The following is a 6027-nucleotide window of genomic DNA, read 5'->3' as shown; positions in this document are numbered from 1 at the left end:
AAGTATTGAAGTTAGGGAAAGGATTTAGATTTTAGGTCATGATTCAGGGCAGAATTAGTGTTGGGTAGAGTTAGAATTAGTTTATGTTTAGAATTAGAGTTACAGTTTCAAGGTTTGTGATAAATGTAGTATTTAGAAGTTTAAGGAAAGGTTTGGGGTAAGATTAGGGCTAAGGAAGATTAGAGCTTTAATGACCGAGTTTGGATTAAGCATAAAGTGAGAGGGTAATTTTATTTAATAAAAATTATTACAAATGAATACTGTATATTGTAGTTAGTAACTTATTAATTCAAAGATCCCATTAACTCTTTCTTAAAGAAAGGCAGAGTATTCTCTTCTATTTCCTCAAACGTCACAGTTTATACAGTTTTTCAAGGAAAGGAACACGTACAGGCCAGTCCAGAAAAAAATAGATAGTGTTGGAGGTTTGTTGGAGCCGAAACATTGTGTTTCTTTACTTCTCTGTTCAGCATGGAATAAACCTTTACCTGTTCCTAATCATGTACTAGAGTCATTCTCTATTATTTTGTTAGGATAGTACTTTAAGCACACGTTTTATTGTATTGTGCTACAGGAGTTCTCCAACTTACATAAATCAAAGTCTGTATCATTTTCAGAAGGTGCTGCCACACTGTGCAAACACATTGCGTTTCTCCCACACTTGGAGAAAAACATACATGGTACAGTAAATCTGGAAAAACATTTTCCACTATAATTAATTTTAATACATATTTAGGAATGCAACAGATGTGTCATCTTCCACTGATCTCGGTGGTATGGAAAGGAAAAGAATTGTCCAGTTTTTAGCACTGTACAGTATGTCTGCCTCTGTGCTATACAATAAATATTATTTAGCAAACCCTGCAAAGTGTATGAGGACAGGCTACCATGTAAGGGTGTTTTTGTGTCTAATCCTTTCTGTAGTCTTGTATCATTATATGTTAGCTGCAAATTGTAAAAAGGCAGGCTTTAAACCATTATATAAATTATCTGTTAGAACAAGAATTGTCAACCCTGGACCTGGGAAAACACAATCCAGCAGGTTTTATACAGTAATGTAGTTCACTCCTCAGAGATTTCTAAATACTTGGAACAATTTCATTTTGATTTTTAATTAAGTATTTAAGAGATTATTTCAAATGACAACATCAACACACCGTAGTGCTGTAGGACCAGTCACCCATTCCTGAATTTAACAGAACCAAACTAAATTCATTTGCTAATTTGATCAAAACACATGTATTCCAAGTCTTTACAAATTGATCATTTACAGTATGTGTGCCACATAGACCTGCTGGACTGTGGCTGTCTGGGCTGAAGGTTATCTGTTGCGTTATTAAGTTACTGTATGTCATATTTTATAGACTAAATGCTTTACCTGTGAATTTTGATGTATACAAAGTTAGGTTGTGTACATTGATGCATTAATGGAAATATTTCACACAAACAAGTATTCAACAAGTTAATAAACTTCTAAAGACTCTAGTTTCTATATATGGATTCCTGCTATTGAGTGCCTGAGCATACAGTATATAGTAAATTATATATATTGTAACGCCCTCACCTGGTGGTGAGGAGGAAGCGCCCCTAGGCGCTCGTAGTACCGCTGGGCATGCTGGGAGTGGTAGCCAGGGAGAGTCTGAGGGTCAGCACGATGACCAGCGGCTGACCCTACCTGTGTAAATAATGTCCTAGTACTGTAGTTCTAGTGCCCTGTGTAGTCTTATAAGAGTATAGCGTGTTGTTAAGTAATTACCACCCTAAAGATGTGTACGTGTTCCGTCAGTCTCCTCATGTGCGTGTATATCCTGTGTTTGGTTTTGTGTGGTTGTTAATGAATAAAGCTAGGGCTTGGTTTGTTAATCGTGTCTCCACTGGTCCTTTGTTCTGAAAAGAACCTGTAAACGCTACATTGGTGTCAGAAGCGGGCAGGATAGACAAATCGTGGTAGACACTACCCGATTCTGTTAAGCGCCGGCTGACTCTCAAAGAAACAGAACCCATCGGCAGCACACATAGGGAGCCTGAGAAACTCCTGGGTGCGACAGTTAGCCACAGCCCTTACCAGGGCTACTCAGTAGTGGTCCAGCCGGTAGAATTGGGGCAACTGGCCGCTACTCCTGGTCAGCGGGCGCTTCAGAGAGAGGATACCCTCCCTGCCGGAGCCGATCAGCGATTCCCACACCCATCGGCGCGGGTGCGACCAGGTCGCTACGATGAGGAAGCGCCTTGGGAAACCTACGAGGCGCAGTTCCAGCTCGTGGCCCAGACGAATGGCTGGAGCTGGGCGGAGATGGCCGGCCACCTGGCGGCGGCACTGGAAGGAGCAGCCTGCCAGGTTCTCCTGGACGTCCCGGAGGAGGACAGAGGCGAATACACGCGCTGGCAGCAGCTCTCCAGCTGCGCTTCGGTGTGGAGGAGGCGCCGGACTTGATGCGGGAGAGGTTGGCCCTGCGGCGGCGCCGACCAGGAGAGCGACTGGGCCCAGTTGCCGCTGATGTCATGTTCCTCGCCCGCCAAGGATACCCAACTTTTCCCCAGGAGGCGCAGCGGGAGATGGCTCTCCAGGCCTTTCTCACTCGAGGAGCTGCGGCGCCACGTGCAGCAGGCCATGCCAACAGCGCTGGAGCAGGCCTTGGCCCTTGCAACACGGGCTGAGGCCGTGTTCGGGGTGGCTGGAAGCGCCAGCAGACGCAGTGCGCCCTGACGGCTGACCGAGGTGGCGACGGAGGAATCCAGCGAGGGGGAAGAGGAGCCAGCCCGTGCAGCGACCCCCACGGAACAGCCCCGCACGCTGATTTGCAACCGCTGCGGGAAAAGGGGACACCGAGCCCGGTTCTGCTGGGCACCCAAACCTCGCACTCCTCGATCGGAGTCAGGAAACGGGAACGGGGTGGCTCAGCGTGAGGAAGGCCGCCTTTGAATACCTCAGCGCTTTAAAGACCGGTGCCCCTCACACCACCGTGGGGCGAGTTGGCTGTAGCCGGGGCCTGTACCTCCACTGCCAAATCGAGGACCAACCCTGCCTGGCCCTACTCGACACCGGTTCATCGGTAACCCTACTCCGGCCGGGCGTCCTCCCCGACACCGAGGGCACCAACCCCCCAGGATGGGAGGCCTCCAGCCTGTGGCTAAGGACCGTGACGGGACAGCTCGCTGCAGTCCGGGGGAAACAGGTGCTTGCGTTCCGTCTAGGTGCAGCGACGGTGCGCCACCCCTGCTACCTCGCACCCATCCAGGAGGACTGCATTCTGGGGCTGGACCTACTGCAGCGAGTGGGGGCCAGTTTGGACTTTGGCCGGCAAGAGTTGGTGTGGCAGGGGGAGTGACTTCACCTGGTGGAGGGCAGGCCCGGCGAAGGCCGAGGGACGCGGGCTTGCCGGAGCCGGGGGAAAAAGAGGCAGTGGCGGCGGCGGCGGCAGTCGCCGGGGTAGACCAGGCCTGTGAGCCGGGGAGCGAGCGTGCCGGATCCTGCCCCCGAGTCGGCCGGGGGGCCAGACAAGGCGGCGGCGGCGGGGCCGAGCGTTGCGTGGAAGCAAGGCGCGCCATTGAGGACCTCTACCAGCGGAGCTGTGAGGGCCTCAATCAGGGCTAGCGGCAGCGGCTCCAGGAGCTACTCGCCCAGAACGGGGACCTCTTTGCGGCAAGAGATGAGGACTGCACCCGCACTGCCCTGGTCCAACACGAAATCAACACCGGCGACGCTCGGCCCATCCGCATCCCACCGGGACGCATGGTTCACGCCAAGCGGACCACCGCCGAGGAAAAGATCCAGGAGATGGCCGCAGCGGGGGTGATTGAGCCCTCCGCGAGCCCGTGGTCGGCGCCAGCTGTACTGGTCAAATAAAAAGACGGCTCGTGGAGGTTCTGCGTCAACTACCGCAAGCTGAACGAGGTCACCCGGAAAGATTCCTACCCCCTGCCGAGGATAGATGACGCCCTGGACTACATCACCGGGTCGACCTGGTTCAGCTCCCTGGACCTCCGCTGCGGCTACTGGCAGGTACGGCTTGCTCCCGATGCTCGCCCGAAGATGGCCTTTTCCATCAGCCAGGGCCTCTGGCAGTTTACTGTCATGCCTTTTGGCCTGTGCAATGCCCTGGCAACGTTCGAGAGGCTGATGGAGAGGGTGCTGGCATCGGTCCCGCGGAACCAGTGTGTGCTGTATCTGGACGATCTGCTGGTTCATGCCCGGGGTTTCGACCAGGCCTTGACGAACCTCCAGGCGGTGCTGGCCTGCATCCGCCATGCTGGCCTGAGGCTCAATCCCCGCAAGTGCGAGCTCCTGCGGGGGGAGGTGACCTTCCTGGGACATGTTGTTGGACTGCGAGGGGTAGCTACGGACCCAGGTAAGGTCGCTGCAGTGAGGGGCTGGCCGACTCCATGCACCGTCGCGGAGCTGCGCAGCTTTCTGGGGTTGGCCTCGTACTACCAGGCTGGGGATGCCGGAGGAGTTACACAGTGACCAGGGGCGCAACTTCGAGTCCCAGGTCTTTGCCAGAGTGTGCCAGCGCCTGGGGATCACTAAGACGCGGACCACCCTGCTGCATCCCCAGAGCGACGGGTTGGTGGAGCAGTTTAATTGGACACTCGCCACCCAGCTGGCAACCCTGGTGTCCCGGCACCAACGGGACTGGGACCGCCACCTCCCCCTTGCGCTCTGGGCGTATAGGACCGCGGTCCAGGAATCCACCGGGTGCACCCCAGCCTCGCTCATGCTTGGCTGGGAAATGCGAACCCCGGTGGACCTGGTCTTCGGCCCGCCGCCTGGAGACGGGTCGGCACCGCCGGCTGGACTGGACTACGAGTGGGACCTGCGGCAGCGGATGCGGCGGGTGCACAGCTTTGCACGGACCCACCTGACTCAGGCGGGGATCCGGCAGAAGCGGCACTACGACCTGCGCTGCAGGGGGCCCGGGGACTCGGTTTGGATGTACAGCCCGCACCGCCGCAAAGGCCTCAGCCCTAAGCTGGCGCTGTTATGGGAGGGGCCCGCTGAGGTACTCGGGGTGGTGGGCGAGATCTGCTACCGTGTCCGGTTGCGAACACGGGGGAGAGTGGTGGTCCTGCACTGAGACCGCCTGGCCCCCTACCGGGCCCGGGAGGAGGAGCCGTGTGGGGAGGCTCTAGAGGAGCAGCCGGGGCTGGAGCCGGCCGATAGGGGGCGTCCGTGGGTCGCCAGCCGTCACTGCGGCGCAGCGGCCGCTCACGCAGGGTTCCACTGCAGTAAGCCGAGTACGAGTACAGCCTGAGGGGGGTGTTCGACGTCGGCTAGACGCCAGACGCTTCAGGTGGGGGCAGTGTAACGCCCTCGCCTGGTGGTGAGGAGGAAGCGCCCCTAGGCGCTCGTAGTACCGCTGGGCATGCTGGGAGTGGTAGCCGGGGAGAGTCTGAGGGTCAGCACGATGACCAGCGGCTGACCCTACCTGTGTAAATAATGTCCTAGTAGTTCTAGTGCCCTGTGTAGTCTTATAAGAGTATAGCGTGTTGTTAAGTAATTACCACCCTAAAGATGTGTACGTGTTCCGTCAGTCTCCTCATGTGCGTGTATATCCTGTGTTTGGTTTTGTGTGGTTGTAATGAATAAAGCTAGGGTTTGGTTTGTTAATCGCGTCTCCACTGGTCCTTTGTTCTGAAAAGAACCTGTAAATGCTACAATATGTATTAAGGTTTTAATACATAATTCAGATTTACTTTCACTCTAGGTTCTGCCATCAGTGCATCGTGAGCTGTAACCTATTACAATTTGCCTGCATGTACAGTACATACTGTACTTCTTAAAATACACTTTCACACAGTGCCTGTGACATGGCTGTAGTAGAATTATACATATACTGTCACGCCCTCTGCAGCCAGAGGGCGCTCCTTCTCTGTCCTGTCCCTAGTTTCCTGCCTGCTGTCCTTCCGGTCCCTCTCTTTCCCTTGGGCTATATATTTCTGGGTCTTGCACTCTGCCCTTGCTCAGCATTGACGTTCGGATGTCCTGAGACCCGCCTAGCACCAGGTCGCCCCACGTCCGCTACCTGA

Source organism: Lepisosteus platostomus, chromosome 3, assembly GCF_059453375.1.
Source record: "Lepisosteus platostomus isolate fLepPlt1 chromosome 3, fLepPlt1.hap1, whole genome shotgun sequence".
NCBI classification, from domain to species: Eukaryota; Metazoa; Chordata; class Actinopteri; order Semionotiformes; family Lepisosteidae; genus Lepisosteus; species Lepisosteus platostomus.
Note: the sequence above shows the minus strand (reverse complement) of the source record.